Here is a 20,615-nt window from a genome sequence, read left to right as displayed (position 1 = left end):
TCACTAAAAGGGGAAGGTGCAACTCAGATGTGAATGTAGGAAGACTGCAGAGACACAAAGGGGAGACCATCATCTACCAGCCCGGGAGAGGGGGGCAGGTGCCATTCTTCACAGTTCTCCGAGGCAAACAACCCTGCCATGGTCTTGAGTTGGGACTTCGGACTCCAGAGCTGTGAGACAAGACATGTCTACTGCATATACCACTGAGTTTGTGGTACTTTTTACTGCACCCCTAAAAAACTAATATAGAGAAATCCAAAACCACATCCAGATTAGAGAATAAGAAGATAGGATTTGGGGTGCGTGTGCCTCCCTCAAAGACCGTTTAGAACATTCCATTCTCACTGGATGATAAAAACATGAACTCATGCTGCGAGTGGCACATGCCTGTGATTTTAGCACTCAGGAGGCTGAGGCAGGAGGATTCTGTGACTTTGAGGCCAGCCTGGGCTACCTAGTGAGATCCTGTCTCAAAAAAACCTAAAAAAAAGTCAGCTCATGTATACAAAACACAGAGCGTAGTGCTTGACACATAGTCATCACATCAGTGGGTCTTCACCACAGCTCCAGGAGTGAGAGGGCACACACTCCATCCTTGTTACCCTGGGAGGTAAGTACCACGCTCACTGACCCAGAGAGAGGATCTGGGACTGACTTAACACCTAGCACAGGCCACCCACAAGGCCTTGCCTGCTGGGTAAGAAAACACCAGAAATATTCAATTCACATTATCAGATATGATGAAACACCATGAAATAAAGACAATGGGATGGGTCTTATGGAACAGAAAAAAATTAACAAGATAAATTCCTTACTTCAAAGGTAAAGTAGATCTTCACATGCAAAAGAATGAAACTGGCCCTTATCTGAACACCATACACAAAAATCAAGTCAAAAGTGGGTTAAAGGCTTAAGCACAAGATCTGAAACCATAAAGCTCCTAGAAGAAAATGTGGAAGGAAAGTTCCTTGACACTGATATTTTTAGTGATTTTAGGGGTATAACACTAAAAGCACAGACACAAAAGAAAGATGGTATGACCTCTTAAATTGAAAAGTTTCTGCAAATCAAAGGAAACAATCAGCAAAATGAAAAGGCAACCTAATTTTTAAATGGACACAAGGACCTAAACATGCATTTTTTTCCCACAGAAGACATACAAATAACCAGTGGGTATCTGTAAATGTCCTCAACATCACTCATCAACTGGGAAATGTAAACTAAAATCACAATGAACCACCACCTCCGACCCGTTAAGATGCCCATTATGAAAAAGAAAAGAGACCTCAAGCACTGGCAATGGTGTGGCAAAAAGAGAACTCTGAAGCACTGTGGAAAGACTGTAAATTGCTACAGCTTTTAAGGAAAATCATGTGGAGGTTTCTCAGAAAAGTAAAAATAAAACTGTCGTAGACCCCAGCAATCCCACTTCTGCATCGATATATGCAGGAAATAAATCGCTATCGTGGGCTGGGGATTTAGCTCAGTAGCAAAAGCGCCTGCCTGGCAAGCACAAGGTCGTGAGTTCGGTTCCTGGTACCAGAGAAAAACCAAAACAAAAAAAAAAAGTCGCTATCGTGAAGAGATACATTTACTGTAATATTATTTACACTGTTATATAGTCAAAACAAGAACTAGTGTCCATTGATGGCTAAGTAGGTAAAGAAAATGCCACATATATACAAGGGCTGATCAAAAACCATGCTATATGTTTACATTTTAAAAACATTACAACAAAAGCCACACAGCCATTTAGCATCTTCACTCACTTTGAACACATTCATCCCAACATTCTTGCCACTTTGTGATGCAGTTCTGGAGTCCTCTTCTGAGTCTTTAGTTGCACTGTCATATCTGCCACAATGTCCTGAATGGATTCAAAACATTTACAGCAATTTCTGTCACATAAAAGCATGACAGTGTGACCTCATTCACCGTGGATCTTCCCAAAGTCATAATGGCCATGAAAGGTAAATGTTTTCCATAGACTGAGGACATCAAAGCAGCCAGAACAGCACAACTGAAGACCCGCACAAAGGAGCACTTCCAGAACTGCTTCAGAAAGGATGATGGGATAAGTGTGTTTGAAGAGAGGGGCGATATTTTTAGAGGGGTTGATAGCAAGGTGTCTTTTGTCATAATTTTTAAAAATTTAAACATTTACCATATGTTTTGATTACACTTTATATGTGACTATTATTTGGTCTTAAAAAAATAAGGAAATGACCCACACAGACACTGCCAGGAAAATGCTTCACAAACCTGCTAGGTATTTCTTAATACAATAAAGGTGACATCAGGATAAATGGTCACTTGTAGTTTGTCCTAAACCCATAGATTTGGTTGACATATTTCTAAAATCATCTCCTAATGATTACAGGCACACGCCTGTAATCCCAGCACTCAGGAGGCTGAGGCAGGAGGGTCGCTGCAAGTTTGAGACCAGCCTGGGCTACAAAGTGAGCTCAAGGCCAGCCTGAACTGAATAGCTAGGCACTGTCTCAAAAATACAAAAAAAAAAGAAAAAAAAAAAAAAAGGAAATCTTGTCACTTGCAACCACCAGGATAAACCTGTAGAACATTATATATTTATATATATTTTATACAAACTTTCAGTACAAAATGAATCCGTTCTAAAGCCAGGTGTAGTGAGGCACACCTGTAATCCTAGTACCCTAGAGGCTGAGGTTGGAGGATGGTTACAAGTTTGAGGCTGACTCGGGCTACATAGTGAGTGCTAGTCCAGCCTGGACTACATAGTAAGACTCTCTCTCAAAACAACAGCAACAAAATCAGTTCTGAAGATCAAACATACAGAACAGTGACTACAGTTATCAGCACTCTAGTTTATATTTTAAATTTACTAAGAAAGTAGATCTTCAGTGTTCTTACACACACACAAACACACTCACCTGGATGACTATATGACTTAGCTTTTTATTACCTAAACTATGTGATGGACATGCTAATTACCTTGAGTGTGATCATTATTGCACAATGTATATCAAAACATCATTTGTATACCTTAACTTATATATACAATTTTTGCCAGTTGGATCCCAGTAAACCTAGAAAAAATTAAGTCTACATTTTGAAAGTAAAGAAATTTAGAGAAATCATCAAAAATGGAGACTGGCTAGGGCAATGAATCCGTAAAGTTTATTATCATCCATTGAACATGTACATATACTTCCCCACCTACAGCTCCCAATGGTTACCACGAAGATTACTCAAAGCCCAGCACTGTTTGATAGGAACCCAGCACTTCCTGCAGGAAAGCACCATGTTAATCTCCATGTGCTCCTGTTTCACAAATAACAGTCCCAGAGGGATACAGAAGCCAAATGGCTCAGCCCAACATCACAGCAGATGTCTGCTGGAAATCCTAATAATCAGTTTCTTATTTTACATCATGACAAATATTTATCACTCACATTTTAAACACTCCCAGACATAATTCACCTCCAGGTCATTATCGTGGGGTAATCTCATTTCATCTGTACCACACTCATTTCCCCACCAACTGCATTAATTTAAAGCAAATTTGAAATGTATCACTTAATTCCTATACACTTCAGCACATAGCTCTACAAGATAGGACTCTTTTTCTACATAATCAAATAGACGTAGAAATTAGTGGTGCTTTTCTATTATCAATAATTTCCCAAATTATGTCATAACTAATTGACTGGGGATTGAACCTAGGACCTTCTACGTGTTAACAAAGGCTCTACCACTGAGCTACACCCACAGCCCTTTATACTTTTTAGTCCATAATCTTATACATAGTGTGTTAAACAGCTTTCCCTACTTCCCAGACACAGTCCCTGACACTCACAACTTAAAGAAGGAGAAGTTTAATTTGCCTCTCAGAATGTTTTGAATCCATTCAGGACATCATGGCAGATATGACAGTGCAACTAAAGGAGGCTTCAGTCCACGACTGGCTGGCTCCAAGGCAGAAACATCATGGGAGAAAGGTGTGACAGAGCAAAGCTGCTTGGTCCATTGGCTGGGAAGCAGAGCAGAAGACAGTGGGTACCTGAGCTCAGATCATATATATTACCTGAGGCCATGTGTCTATGACCCACACAGACACTGCCAGGAACATGCTTTACAAACCTGCTAGGCATTTCTTAATCCCTTGAAGGTGACATTAGGATAAATGGTCACGTGTAGTTTGTCCTAAGCCCGTAGATTTGGTTGACATATCTCTAAAATCACTTAATCTACAAATTTTTCCTCCCTCTTTTTGTCTTGTGCCATTGAGTTGTGGAAGCTACTGAGTCATCTGTTGTGAAGAATTTCCCACAACCTGGATTACTAATTGCACATCCTTGAGGAACCGTTTAACATGTTCTTATCAGCTGGAAGTTAAATCTAAAGGCCTGGTCAAATTCAAGCTGAATTTTTGAAAGGAGAATATTTGTGGTGCTGAAAGCAGTGTCTAGTTATCTTGCTTTCTGTCGATGCCATGAAGCAGTGAGGTCCTGTGTCATTAGTCAGACTGACCCATTATAGAGTTGCACTGGCCCTTGAGGCACACGATCCTGCAGATCCAATGATGCTTGAGGAGCTGGTCACAGAGATGCTGTTTGGAGCCTCTGCTTGTCAGGCCCTTAGAGTTTTGCAGCAAAGTCCTGCCACCTTCTGCAGCTTACAACTCTCCTTTTGGCCTGTTACTGGACCCTCATAAAAGGTAGATACTTCACTGTGAGCCACCAAGTTATCATGTGACCTGAGCCACACACCATGTACTTGGCGTTAGCTGACCCAGCAAGCTACAAAGCTGAGCCTGCACGGCAACACATATCATGCAGTGGGAGTGTTCTGACATGGTCAGGCCCAGGCAGGCTCCAAAGCCACAGGGAAGCTACATGAGCAGTGGCCCAAATGCCCACAGCCCCACCCCTCTATGCAGCCTTCTCTCTCCCAGCCTGCACCTGTGGCCTCGTAGGAAGCTCCCTGTGAACAGCGGACAGAGGAAAAGAAAACTCAGGCCTGGTTTACAGAAGGCTCTGCCTGATAGGCAGCCACCATGAGAAAATAGATGGCTTTCGGCCCTTTTAGGGGCAGCCCTGAAGAACAGCAAAGAAAGGAAATCTTCCCAGTAGGCAGACCTTCAAGCAGTGCATCTAGCCGTTCGCTTTGTTTGGAAGGAGAAAAAATCAGGCATGTGATTGTGTACTGGTGCATGTGACGTGGTCAATGGTTTAGCTGGATAGTCAGAGGAAGATGATTAGGAATATGGTGGAAAAGAAATTTGGGGAATAGATATGTGGAGAGCTGCAATCCCTGGATGAGAAAAAAGCATGAAGACATTTAGGTCTCTGTGGATGCTCACCTCAGCATGGTAATCTCAACAGAGGAAAGTTTCAATGATCAGATTTACAGACTGTCCCACTGTGTGGATGTCGGATTACTCATCCATCCATCTCCAGGGTGAACAGGTCCCCAGAACGAGGTTCTTGTGGATGAAAAGAAAAAGTAAGAGAGACAAGAAAAGCAAGAGAAGCAAAAGTCTGGGATCAGGGGGCTTACAGCGTCTTGGACTGCAGCCCCCTGAATACCAATTTCAGTCACTTTTATTGGGTGAGAAAGAAGGGAGTAGCTAGTACAAATGGGTGGATACCAATTTTTTTGCAAGGGTAATTAAAGGATTATCCTTCTCCACATGTAATCCAAGACACGCTTGTAATCCCAGCACTCAAGAGGCTGAGACAGGAGGATCATAAACTCAACATTAATCCAGGCTGTATAATGAAGGCTTACTTTAAGAAAGGCTAACAAATAATAAACAAACCATTGTGTCCTCAACACATTCTAAACAAAGAATGTCCTTCTGCACATGTGGATATCAGCCAGCCTCTCCCCAGCCACCTCTGCATCAGCCAATGAGTTTGTCAACTATAATGGACTCGGGAAGAACAGCAGTGGGTATGAGGAAAAGATAGACAAGAGACAAATAGCTGGGTCAGGTGGAGGCTGCCTCTGGCCTCAGCATCACCTAAGGCTGACCAGGGTAGGACCGCTGGTGAGTACCCAGTCGGCCAGCAACCAAAGCCAACACTGAAGCCCCAAGACAGCGCCATACTTCAGAGAGATCAGCCAGCTATATGGTAGCAAGTCGAATAGATTGGAAAACTACAATAGCCCAATATAGCAGGACTACTGATGCCCCTAACCCTTCAGGCAAAAAGGTCTGGATCATACCACCAGATGAAGAATTACAATCAGGGGAAGTGTTTGCTGAAGAGAAAGGAAATAGCACATGGACAGTCAATGAAGATAGTTAAAAATATCCTCTGTGACCATGTGACTAGTCATAGTAAAGACTGTAATTGTTATAAGTATTCCCCCTTATTTTGTTATAAATATGCTCATATTAATACATATTAATGTATTATACTATAAATACATATTAAGCAAATAACTAACTTCCTCCTCATTTCTTATCATGTAATATTTGCTGTACTACCTTGCTGTCATAATATTTAATTATTAGTAGTTTTGTACCATAGATTTGGAATATGAAGGAGAAAGGAAATATCACTCAGGGACTTTCCCTCTTCTAGGAAAGTGGTTCTCATGTTGTACAAAAGATAACTGAACCACTGTGTTGGTTACTTTTCTCTCATTGCTGAGACAAAATACCCAACGCCCAAAATGAAGGAAGGAAAGGTTTATTTAGCTTACAGTCTGTGGAGGTTTCAGTCCATACTGGGCTGGCTCCAAGGCAGAAGATAGCAAAGCAACAAGAGCAAAGTAGGAAATGGCAGCCAAAAGCAAAGCAGCCAGAGCAAATGGGCAGAATGGCAGCAAGCAGCCTCTTTCCCTCCCTTACATCATAAACAGGCTACCTCCACCTAAGGGGCGTGCAGCTCTCACATACTCTCCATGCCCTCCTCTTCCACAGGTTCAGGATGTATACAAAGTAAGCACTCTGGCTTCCTGCTGAGTCACTTAGCCAAACCTCTAGACTCCCCAAGTTGACACCATATATCAACCATAGCAGCCACATTAGGCAGAATTTTGACCTTATTATTGTCCTTATTTAGGAAATTAAGTATGATTTAGGGACATGTGTATATGCCAAGATGACAAGGAGTGGATTGTGATGTTAATTCTACACGTTACTGTGACTGGGCCACCAAGTGCCCAAACATTTGGCTAAACATTATTTTGGTTGTATCTATGAGAACAGTTCTGGATGAGATTAACATTTAAATCAGTGAAAATAAAGCAGGCTGTTCTCTCCACTGTGGGTCAGTCTCACCCAATCCTTTAAGGATCAAATAGACTAGAAAAACAGGCAGAATTTTTTGCCTATGCCTGATTATCATCAGTATGGAACATCAGGCTTTCCTTACCTTCTCTACATTCAAAACCTCTTGTGTATTGGGTGTGTAACCTTTACTCTGTGACATAAATTTAGTATTTTTTTCTTAGCTTGTCTTTTTTTATTTTTGTCATGCAATTTTTAAAAAGTTCTCCACTCGTGGTACCTATATCATATAAATGCCATTTTTTGATGCTAACAATTGAGATGTTATGGAAAGTTAATTACAACCACAGAGAAAAACAAAAATTGGCTTTAAAACATTTATGGCACCATGAGATGTGGTTCCATTTTCTATTCTCTCCATGCAATTTCCGCTTGGATCGTTCACTTTAGCCTGATGTTCCTCCTATATCACAAGGGCTTTGGGTCAAATCCCAGATCACTAGTGTAAACTGGAGCTTCTCTTCCTCATTTACCTCCTAGGGAAGATAGTGCCTTTTTCCATCACGATAGACTACTATGTGACTCCTAGACACAGCTGCTGAAGTTTCCGACTGTGAAAAGCAGAAGGGCCACATTTCTCTTTCCTGAAAAGGTTAAATATGTGCTATAAAAAATTATTTATTTGAGACTTTGATTCTAAATGATACAGAGTTGGGAAGTCACCACCGTGGCTCCTGCAATGCAGACAAGACAACAGTGGTCAATCTGAACAGGAGTTCTTTCTGATCCATTCAAAGCAGGCTCTGAATGGGGGAGGGGAGGGCGTGCAACACAGTATGGCCCTAGAGCATCTCTGTATCACATCACTTCCAAGGCCATTCACCGTGTCACCAGGCACAGGAAGCAGGAGAAAGCTCTGGCACATTCTCCTACTACAACAGCAGGGAGTGGAAATTAAAATCAGTAGGAAAGTTTATGAGCAGGACCCCTTCATTCACCTACTGAGTAGATACAGATGGCAGCTTCTCCAACCAACCAATGTTTCTGAACAAAATCCTTAATTCTTCCACCAGAACACAACCACCAAAAAAACTTTTAAAAATAAATACTCTCAGAGACATGATTCTGTGTATTGTTGATACATTAAGTCATTAAGGACACCATTCTTTCCTAAGAGCAAGGTTTTGTCTTGTTTGTTTGTTTGTTTATCTGTTTGTTTGTTGACATAGGGTCCCCATACATTGCCCAGGGTGTTGTCAAACTCCTAGGCTCAAGCAGTCATCCTGCCTCAGCCTCCCAAATAACTGGGACTACAGGTGTACACCACCAGGCCTGGCTGAAGAACAAGTTTGATTGGAGGGTGAGAAGCAGGAGGAGGATAGGTAAAACAGAAGGTAACAGTGAAATGAAAAGAAAAACTATGAGAAGGAAAGAAACTGAAAGAGAGCCAGGAAGCTCCAAAAATCAATTTCTCAGCTCCTGTGCTTTGCCTAGAGCAAGCCCGGGGTGTGTGACTTCTTAGCCTACTGGAAAAATGACAAAGAACTTCCCCTGAAAGCGGCATTAGCTCTGTAAGCCAGTGATTACAGCAGCCTTTGGTAGGAGAATGATTTCCTTTCTCCCTGAAATCTCAAGGAAGGCTCCTCAGATCAACTTGAGAAGTGGCAAAAACTAAAAACAGGAAGGACAAAAACAGGGAGACAGAAAGGGAAAGGGAAGGAGAGAGAAGACAAGAGGGGAGTAGAGTGGAGGTAAGATTGACACAGTCACTGAGAAGGATAGATGGACACTCAGTCGTGGAGGGATCAGTGGGGACAGCAAGCTCTGGGCACTGCTTCACACAGCAGACCACTCCGAGGCTCATCACTACAGAAGCAGGAAGTCCAGCTCTAACGCACCAAGGACGGCAGCTGCCTGGGACGTTGGTCATTCCCTGTGGTTACTACACAGCTAAAGCTCCTTCTCAGGTCCTGGGACTCCCCACTGTGCCGCTCTTAGGAGAGGATAAGCCACCTTTAGCCATAACGTTGGAATGGGTCATTGCTTTTTTCCTCCAACCTCCTTTTCAGGTATGGACATGTTCTCTAGAGAAGAGTTTGCAGGCTTTAATGTACATATGTACCCTGTCTGAGGTACACCAATCCTAGGCAGCTGGCTGCAGTACTTTCAGGGATTCTACCTATTATGCCCCGCAAGGCCTCATGCAGACATAGATGGGGTCTTTTTGGAGGTGGATGGATCTAGGGTTTGTGCTGGTGGGATCAAGGATGTGATCCTGGGACTGATCCTGGTGTGATGCTAGGAATAAAGATTCTCCACCCTGAGTGTGAGCACTACCTGCCCTAAGGGTGGGTAGCCTGGATAAGATAGAAGGGACAGAAAGAGGGTCACTGTTTGTTGCTTGTTGCATGCTACTTTGCTGCCTTGCTGCCTTCTGCCTGCCATGAACTGTTCCTCCTCTGTGATGCCTCTCTGCTACGCCATCTTGCCTTAGACCCATCCAACTATGAACTGAACCTATCTCAACAGCCAAATAAACCTTTACTCCTTTAAGTTTGGGTGTCAGGTAATTTTTCTCAGCAACAAGAAAATTCACTAACATACTATCTAAGTAGGATACAGCAGAGTTCACCGAACAATTTTCAATTCTAAGAAGTTTTCCTCTGAGGCTGATGCTGCTACAATTTGGACTACACTTCCCTGGGTCCACTGCCAGCTTCTACCAATTGGATGAGCTGGGAACTAGTCATGCAAGGGACTAGAGATCAGAAAGAATTTTCTCTGGTGACAGTGGTTGCCCTAAATGTTGCAAGTGACATTTACAAATAATCTAAGTCAATAACACTAAACCACCTCACAAAGAGTACACTACAGGTACTTTATAAAACAATATTCTCAGTTCTTTGCCTGCCTCATAATATTTTTATTCTTTCCACTTAATTCTAAATTATATCCATCTAATGTGTTGTACCTATTATTATTTTGAAGAAACCAATTTCCACTATATCAATTAGGAAGAAGAATTTCTTTTAACATTCCTTGCATGGCAAGTCTACTGGCAACAAATCTCATCAAATATAGAATTCTAAGCTGCTGGGATTTTTTTTTCTTTCAACACTTGAAACATTTTCATTCCATTTTCTTGCATGACTTGTAAAGGAAAGGCTGATATAATGCTTACCCTTGCTTCTCTAAGGATAAGGTATTTTTTCCCTCTGACTTCTTTCAAGATTTTCTCTTTTTGATTTTCTGAAGCTCGAGTGTGATATGCCTGAGGATAAATCTAGTTGTTTATCTGACTTGGTATTCTTTCAGCTTCCTGCATCTGTAGGAAGATTAATCTGCCGTTAATTTTGAAAAATTCTCTATTATTATTACTTCAAATGTTTTTTTCTGTTCCTTTCTCCACTTTTTCTCATGATAGTCTTTTTATGTATATGTCACACATTTTGCAATCATCCCATGGTTTGCTGATATTCTGTGAGCTTCCCCCTTTTCTCTTAGCTTTTTAATTTGAGAAATTTCTATTGCTCTCTCTTCAAGCTTGCTGAGTCTTTCCTTGGCCATGCCCAATCTGCCCTGGAGCTGATGAAGTGCATTCTTTACTTCTGTTAGAGTGTTTGATTCTTTTATAGAATTTCCATCCTTCTGTGTACATTATGCACCTGTTCTCATATATTCTATATTTTTTCCATTGGCTCACTCATCATGATCATCTCAGATCTCTAGTCTGATAATTCCAAAATCTCTACCACATCTGAGTCTACTTCTGATGCTTGCCTTTCTCTTTGGACAAGCTGCCTATTAAAAACAAATGCTACAATTTCTGTGGAAAAAAAACAGAATGGTCAATGCAATACTGAAGAGAAAAAATTGGAGGACTGATAGTATCTGACATTCAGATATACTATAACAGTATAGTAATAAATTCAGTAATTATATTGGAAAGTTACCGATTCAAAGATAAATGGAATAAGATACAAAGACAAAAAGTAGACCCAGGCAATATAATTAACTAACTTTTGACAGAGAAACAATGGTAATATGCAATCAAGAAAGGATTGCTTTTCAACAAACAGTACTAGAAGAAATGGACATTCACATGCAAAAAAAAACCTAGACACAGACCTTATGCATTTCACAAAAATTAACTCAAGCTTAAGTGGAAACAGAGGTTTAAATAGATCATAAGTAGGGTGGACTAACCAATGGTCAACTTGTTATACCCAGATGAACTGAATCAGCATGGTTCTCGGTGTGGAAGGGCCACCTGAGGATTGTTGCCAGCAGTATAAAAGAATGGGCAGGGAAAATGATGCTGCTGGTTCTCCTGGAGAAGCTTGTCATGTTGGTTTTCTTGATATGAACACAGCTGTTCTCAGCGTCAGAGGAGCTCAGGTCCTCGCTGTTGCTGAGGATGGCTGTGGTTCTTTTCAGGGGAGCTCAGGTCCTTCTCTTGGGCATTGCTTTCTGACTCCAATGCAGATCCCTCAGCCTGCTGGCACAGATTCTTCATCCCACTGGTGCAGACTTTCTAGCTTATACCACTGGCCTTTGGGCCTTCCAAGTGCAGATCCTTGATACAGACTTGTGTGAGACATTGTTGTGGGCACTAGACCTCCAGCTGGACTCCTAGGGGATGTTGCCATGGGCTCTAGGTCTTTAGCTAGACTCGTGCAGGACATTGCCATGGGATTCAAGCCCTCAGCTGGATTCTTTGGGACTCTAATATGTGGACAAGTGTATTGTACTCTTCTGCACTTGACTTTTTGGATGAATATTATAAAATAATCCTACAATTTATGTGTCCTATATTAAATCTATTCCCCTGCAAACTCTGACTCAACAAGCTTAAATGTAAACACAAAAATTTATAAATTCTAGAATATATAAGATAAAAGGGTTCTCTTTTCCTACAATATGCAATATAACCACCATTGGTGAATTCCTACCATCTTGTCTAGTGAAACTCTGTATCATTTCTAATGTTTCTTTTGTTTTTATTTTTTATTCTCTTTAATGCTTTGATCAATCTTGCATTCTTACATCTGGTAATCTGAATAACTTTGTTGAAGATAACAATATGCAATATAACAACCACTATTAATTCCTATCATTTTGTTCTGAAGGCCTGTATCATTTTTATTGTTTTTGCTTTATTTTGTTTTGTTTTTGTCTACATCACTGACATTTGCTATTGTTCTTTTTTTATTATTCTCTGTAAAATAAAGAAGACATTAAAGACAAAAGGGCTGAGTGTCGTGGTGCGCAACTATAATCCCAGCACTCAGAAGGCTGAGGCAGGAGTATCACTGCATGTTCAAGCTCAGCCTGGGCTACAAAGTGAGTTCAAGACCAGCCTGAACTGCACAGCAAAACCCAGTCTCAAAAAAAAAAAAAAAAAAAAAAAAAAAAAGATAAAAGCAAAGTGATGTGAAGTTTGGCAATGACTTAAAAGCAACAAACATTAAAATCAATGAAAGAAAAATGATATGTGGACCTCATTTAAATTAAAAGCTTCTGTTCTACAAATCCATCATTAAGAGAATTATGTTAGTCAGCTTTCTGTTACTATAACAAAATACCTAAGAAAATAGGCTTAGAAGGAGGAAAGGTTTATTTTGGCTCATGGTTTGAGACATTTCAATGCATAGTAAGTTGGCACCATTGTTTTTGGTTTGTGGCCAGGCAGAGAGCATCATGGCAGGGAGCACATGGAGGAGCAGGGACACTCAGCTCTTGATGGCTTCCATAAACCTCACATCTTGACAATTCCACCCCTCTCAACAGGACCATGGGTTGGTGACCAACATTTTAGCACATGATCTTGGGAGATATATAAGATACAAGCCATAATAAGACTGAAGAAACAGCCCACCCATTGGGAGAGAAATCTTTGCAAAATAAATAACTGATAAAGGTCTTGTATCCAAATTATATAAAGAACACTTGAAACCTAACAATAAAAAAGCAAATAACTTTGCTTATTCTCCAAATGGGCAAAACTCTTAACAGATGCCATACTAAGGATTTACAGATGGCAAATGAAAGAAAGAAAGAAACAAAGAAACAAAGAAAGAAACAAAGAAGCAAAGAAAGAAAGAAAGAAAAAAGAAAAGATGTTTCACAGCCTATGTCTTTAGGAGAATTCAAATTAAAACAACATTAATGCTAAATTATGGAAGCAACACAAATGTCCATCCACTGAGAATTGGATAAGAAAATTGTGGTACTTTTATATAATGGAATATTACTCAGCTATAAAGAAAGATAAATTCAAGGCTTTTATAGGTAAATGGTCACAACTAGAGACCATACTCATAAGTGAAATAAATCAGAACTGCATGTGTAAGCATCATACTGTCTCACTAGTGTAAGACCTGAAAGAGTGAATAAAAACTAGGAGGGATGATAGACATTGTGAAATGAAAGGAAAATGCTCAAAAATAAAGGGCAACTGTGGTGTTGGAAAAGAGAAGGGAAAGAAAGGGAAATTATGTAAGTATGTTCACACAGGATAGCTAACATAGTTGTACTACTGTCTTCTACTGCTCTACAGAAAGGAACTGTTAATGATTACTTGTTTGATCAATCTTGTGTGTCTCTATTTGTTTTCCTGAGAAACCACTTTGAAGTTATCAATAAGTAATACAACAACCGTGGTTAATTTCCTACAACTTTGTCTGTAACTCTGTTTTGTTTGTATTATTCTTATGCTGTTTTGTAAATGGATGTCTGTCTGTTAATACGTTTTCCTTCTTTTATTTTTTAAAATAAAAAAAATTTAAAAACAACATTAAGAGGCCACCACACATCTGAATGACTGAAATCCAAACACTGATACCATCAAGTACATACTATTAAAGAGGAGGAACAACATGAACACTCATTTATTGCTCCTGCGAATGCAAAATGGTACAACCAATTTGGAAGACAGTTTGGCATCTTTTTACAAGACCCAATATATGCTGCCTATGACCTAGAAGCCATACTCCTTAATAAACAATTTAAAAATGTGTATCCATGCAAAAACCTGCACATGGATATTTATAGAAGCATTGTTTGTTATTATTGCTAAAACTTGGAAGCAACCAAGATGTCCTTCAGTGGGTGAATGGGTGATTGTTTAACATCATGGAAGGACTCTAAATGCACAGTACTACGTGAAATGAGCCAATTCAAAACAGCTCCAAGTGATATGATTCCAATTACCTGACATTCTGGTAAAGACAAAACTGGAGTGAAAGCAAAAATATCCATGGTTTCCAGAGGGTTAGAAGGAAATGAGAAGGTAAAACACAGGAGAGTTTCAGAATAGTGAAAGGATTCTGTATATTACTACTGTATAATGGTGAATGTTTAGCATGATGTTGTCAAAATTTATTGAGTTGTGCAACACAAAAAGTGAATCCTATGGACTGTAGTTAATGATAAACACTTTATATTGGTTTATTTATCGTAACAAATGCACCACACTAATGCAATATGTCACAAACCAGGGAAAAGATGTGCAAGAGAAGAGAAACTATGCAGAAACTCTCTAAAGTTTCTGTGCAATTTTTCTATAAACATGAAACTGCTCCCAAAAAAGTCTATGATTTTTTTTTAAATCTCTGTACAAAGACAGTTTTCTAACGTTCAAAGTCTCAGAGCAAAAGTAAAGTGTAGTTTATCAAACAAAATGGTATCTACATGCAATTTTCCAAGAGTGTTTCTCTCTAAATAGCCCTGAGCTGTTTTTTCAGTCTAAGTAAATAAGCTGAGTTTAAACTAGAGCTTGTGATTCATCCTGGCTTATTTTCTACAAAGTAGAAAAATCTCCCCATCAATTCCTTCACTGCATTACTTCTTTATGTCTCCTCACTCCCCAGAGTCTCCTACATCAGATATTTTAAAGCTTTTTTCTATCCAACATTTATCTTGTGATGATCATTATTACATTAGATCATCCCCTCTGTCTCCCTTAACAGACCCTAACTCTCATGGTTTCTCTGAACTCCTTACCTTCCTTGCTGTCTTGTGATCCTATCTTCCAGAAATTACTGCTATTTTTCAAATCTCCTTAATTTTTCTCTTAGTTCAGGTTCTCTTTATTGTTCTGGGGGTTTTTGTTTGTGTTTTGGGGGTTTTTTTGGTACCACAAATCAAACTCAAGACCTTGCGTTTGCCAGGCAGGTGCTTGCACCACTAAGCTATATCCCTGGCTTCAGGTTCTCTTTAAAGAGTCAGTTTATCAAACAAATTTCAGATATTCAACTTGGGATAATATATGACTAAGAAATAAACAATATAGAGAAAATGAAGTACAGTGAGATTAAGAGATCCTTAGCTTACGATATATTTGTATTAGAGCTCTCTTGAAAGGAGAACCAATAGGATATAGAAAGAGATGAAAAGATTTGTAACAAGAATTGGCTTGTGTCATCGGAGAGGCCGAGATGTCCCACAGTGTGCCATCTACAGGATGGAGAGCCAGTCAATCTGGTGGTAAAATTCAGCCCAATGGGAAAAGGGAAGAATTGGTATATGTTCCAGAGTCTGTGGCCTAAGAACTAAGAGCTCCAATTTTCAAGAGCAGAAGAAGATGGGTATCTCAGCTCAAGAAGAGAGTGCATTTGCCCTTCTTCACCTTTCCATTCCACTTGAGGCCTCAATGAATTGGATGATGCCAATTCACATAGGTAAGGAAGAATTTTCTTTACCCACTCTACTGATTCAAAAGTTAATCTCTTCCAGATGCCACCTCACAGACACCCAGAAATGTTTCACCAGCTCTCTGAGCAGCCATTAACCCAGTCAAGTCAACACATAACGAGTGAACTATGAAGTTGGATAGACTGTCTTTTGCATCCCACTCTAATCTTCTCCCACTGGACAACATTATCATCTTAAATGAAGGGAATAAGCACATGGTTGCCTTCCCACCACTTAGCAGAGGGGAGAGAGAACAGTCTCAAAAAACAAACAATATTTTCATGTAATCATCAGTAGTACTATATCCGGTACTACTACATCTTCTTGCCTGGAGCTATATATACTAAATGTAAATTAAAATTGATAGATGGTTTTAAGAGATAACAAAGAATGTGGGCGTAGGCGTAAGTTAACTTGGAGATTACCTCTCTGCTGTTGTTCATCTACCATTACAAATAGGAAGTAGGAGAGCACCATGGCTCAAGAATGAGTCTACAATAGAGGAAAAAGAGGGAAAACCCTGGCACTTGAGAAATATGAAAGACGAGTATGCTAATGTTTACCATTCATAGATATGGAAAGTTCAGGAATAATATGTGGGCAGAGCAAAGACAACCAGATGGCTCCAAGACCATCTGATGACCTTATTGTACAGACCACAGCTGGGTTTTATGAGGACAATGAAATAAAACGCATGCAGACAACCATCGCTTCCATCCAGAAGTTAAGATTTGTGTACATGTCTCTCCACTCATCCAACACGTGATTGCCCTTTGTAGATACCAGATGCAGTTAGAAGCCACAAAACAAAATCTTTTCTCTGCCAACTAAATTTATAAGGAGACTATGGTTTTGACATTAATTCCACCATATGTACAATCATGATATTCCCACTATCAAATATCCTCCATGGGCTGATGCAGTACAAAAGAGTATTTTGTATGAAACTTTAAATTCTTTTATGTTCTACCACATTGAGTATTGTTCCAGTAAGAATATCCAAATCATCATTGAGTCTGTGATTACTGAATCATTATTTTTATTCCTGCAGGCAGAGATTATTTCTTTACATATTTATTATTTAATTAAATGTGGTTTATATGACTCTCAGTAAATATCATGACTGCTTTTTCTTCAAAGTATGGTCCTGACATCTCACAGAGATTTTCTGAAAATGAGCTTTTCTCTTCCTTTCTAGCCAAATCAGCGGGGGCTGTTCTCCAAGAAGTACTGTCCGTTCATGCCCCACACCTGCCACATCGCCCTTCCCTTAGCTTGGTCATAAAGAAAACTCATCTTTATGCAACTGATTATCTCCTACCCATTATTCAAGACTGGAATCAAATATCACATCCTCCCTCTGCCTGCTAACAAAGACCTCATCACCCCTTCCTTCATGTTATTGTATTACAAGTCACACACGGCTCTTTTATTATGGTTATCACGTGTTTGTCTTTCCTAGTAGACTATAAACTGATCACAAAAGCAATATCTTCATCTGGTGTGTTTCCTCACCTGGCCCAGGTAGGATGTTACATAGATATTTTCAAATGAAAACAAGTTAAGATTTTATTGTATTTTAGTAAGAATTTTTCCAAAAAGATATCTTTCTGATTCCAAACATTCTTTGAGACGACAGATTTTTGGCAAATCAGAACTGAGATTAGTGACATCAGAAATGGCTCAGCAAAACTTTTTACATAACTTTTATTATGGTTCTGATAACATTAAAATTCACTGTAGAATCTAAGAAAATACACAAAAGTGCAAAAAAAGCAATATTTAACTATCCCATAACTTAGGAGACGATAATCATTGTTAATGTTTTCATATATTCCTTCTAGGATTTTTTAAAACTCAGTTGAGGGGCTGGGGATTTAGCTCAGCGGCAAAGCGCCTGCCTGGCAAGCGCAAGGTCGTGAGTTCGGTTCCCGGTACCGGAGAAAAAAAACAAAAATAAATAAATAAATAAATAAAATAAAAGTTAAATGATTGAATTAAAATCTACACATATTTTAAGAAGGCTGAACATTTTAAAATATGGTATTGTATGAACAGAGGTTTCCATATCATTCACAAAAATTTCAAGGTAATTTATTGAATACATAGAAATACAGCATTTCACTTAACCTTCTCCCTGTGTTTGTAGTCCTTAACATGTTTTGCTATTTTAAATAATACTGAAGAACCACTTTTACATGCAAAACTTAGCACAAGCTTCTTATTGTCATCTCACAATAGTGCTTTTTCCTTAGAATTTGCATTACTAGTTATGAACAGTTTTAAGCCTCTTAATTCAAATTATTAATTTGATTTCCAAAATCTTTGATCTAAATTATATTTCTATTAACAGTATAGGAATCTACTTATTTTACCACCACGGAGTACTGTCATGGTTGTTAATCTATGCACATTGTTTATGCAAAAATTGCAAATTTGAATTTTTTAAATTTCATTAATGGCCAGGTGTGGTGATGCACACCTATAATCCCAGCACTTGAGAGGCTGAGGCAGGAGGAACCCATGAGTTCAAGACCAGCCTGGACTATACAGTGAGGTGAAGGCCAGCCTGAACTACACAAGAGAGCCTGTCTCAAAAATAAGCAAATAAATAAATTTCATTGATGATGAGTAAGGAGGAATAATTTTTATTTCTATTAGCCATTTGTATTTCCTATTCCATGTATTTTCCATCCATTTCCTTCTTTCTCATTTCAATTTGGTCCTGATATCTTTTTTAAAAAATAAAAACAACTCTACATAAAAACATAAGGGCAGTCAAAACAATATGAACAAGTGTTTTACAAATACTCCCAGTGCTTTTTTTTTTTTACATATTATCATAATTGCCATCTCCTCACTTCACTGCTCTCTTAATTCACTGATCATTTCTAGTTGGAGTCACTTCATAGCAGAGTAACATTATCTCCTTTCAGCATGATCTGACCCAGTTGTCTTCTTGACTTTGTTTTAGAATGAATTTCTTCTGCATAATCTAATACAAGGTTCATATACTCATCCAAACCAATAATACAGCCCTCTATCTGTATATTCACTTGCTCATACAGCCACACCTGAATCCGGGATTTAGTCTTCAAGCATCTGAAGATGAGGCTGATGGGCTACACCATCACCTTCTGCACCTTCTGGCCCTGGCCCCTGTATGCCATTGCAGAACCCAACAAAGACCACACCAGCTACCACGCTACCTCTCATGGGAACTTCTGGAGGGAGAAACTAATATCTTTTTTGATCTGTATGTGCTCTTTATAAATTAAGGAGCTTAATCTTTATTGTATGGTAACAAATATTTTTTTCTCAATACAGCATTTACCTCTTCATTTTGTTTGTGATACTTTGACATTGTCAATGGTGAAAGAGCCATGATTCATCACTTATTTGGGGAAAAGTTATTAATTCATTGAGAACACAATGAAATCTCTCCCTAGAAAAATACATGCACACTCTCACATGCACACTGCAATCAATTTTAAATTCCATCTATGAGCTAGGCTGGGCCCCAGACAGCTTCAGGAGGCTCGGTGAACATGCCTCAGCTCCCTGCACCTCATGGAAGCCAGGCTGAGTCCCCAAAAGTTTGGGGAACCTTGCAAGGAGCCAAGCTGATCCCCAGCCAGCTTCGGGAACCTCTGTGAGCCACCCCCACCCCTCCCCACAGGAATGGGAGGCAACTGAGCCCCAGAAGGCCTCAGGAGCATCAGCAACTGCACCCCACCCCCACACACCATCATGGGAGCCACACTGAGCACCACGGATGTTGGGGTCCTTCCCCTGCCACAACCACACCATTATGAGAGTGAGGCTGAGCTCCAGGGAAACTCCAGATCTTTGAAAATGACAAAACAAAGGAGCAAAATGCAATCTCAGATGTCCATCCCACCTAGAACAAGTCCAGGAGACATTGAGAGCTTGGAAGTCATACACCTGAAATTTCTGAAATGATAGCAACTGAAGTAAAGAAACAACTCCATCAGACCATAAAAGACATCAGATCAGAAATAATCTCTCAGGTAGAAAAAGAAATGACAACAATAATGAAATAATTGCTCAGAACATCTAAAGAAGAGGTACATAAAAAAATAGAAGAGCATAGAAAAATGATGGAAACCTTGAATAAACAATATAGGAAACAATAAGAATGCATGAAACAGATTCAAACAGATCTCCAGAAAAATAAAAATTCAATCAAAAGCTGACAAAACCATGTGAGCAAAGCTGAAGACAGAATTTTAGACCTTGAAGACAGCTTTTCAGCTAATGATCCTGAAAGGAAAGATCTCCTAAAAATAACAAGGAACCAAGAAATAACAATTCAACAGCTGCAAGGTGATGCAAAGAAAAACAATGTAAGATTAATAGGTGTCAATTAAATAGCAGGAGTCAACACAAATGACATAAAAAGACTATTTGCAGAAATAGTAGCAGAAAATTTCCCAAGCATGGAAAAAGAATTGGACATACAGTTAAGAGAGGCATATAGAAATCCAATTAACCATAACAAAAATAAATCTACACCCAGACATATAGTGATCAAGATCCCAGAAATTCAGCAAAAGAACAGAATATTAAAAGCTGTTAGTGGGCTGGGGATTTAGCTCAGCAGCACAGTGCCTGCCAGGCAAGCACAACATCATGCGTTCAATTCATGGTACCAGAAAAAAAAAAAAAAAAAAAA

The 20,615-nt window shown here is 39.4% G+C and overlaps 1 pseudogene; it reads right to left on the bottom strand.

Annotated features, from left to right (window-relative positions):
* Window positions 1-18,810: 18,810 nt before the first annotated feature.
* On the bottom strand, window positions 18,811-19,089 carry LOC106147729 (annotated as a pseudogene).
* Between the last annotated feature and the right edge of the window lie 1,526 nt (window positions 19,090-20,615).

The sequence above is a fragment of the Chinchilla lanigera genome, unplaced genomic scaffold (assembly GCF_000276665.1).
Source record: "Chinchilla lanigera isolate Chin_1 unplaced genomic scaffold, ChiLan1.0 scaffold00001, whole genome shotgun sequence".
NCBI classification, from domain to species: Eukaryota; Metazoa; Chordata; class Mammalia; order Rodentia; family Chinchillidae; genus Chinchilla; species Chinchilla lanigera.
Note: the sequence above shows the minus strand (reverse complement) of the source record. Positions and strands in the feature narration are given on the sequence as shown.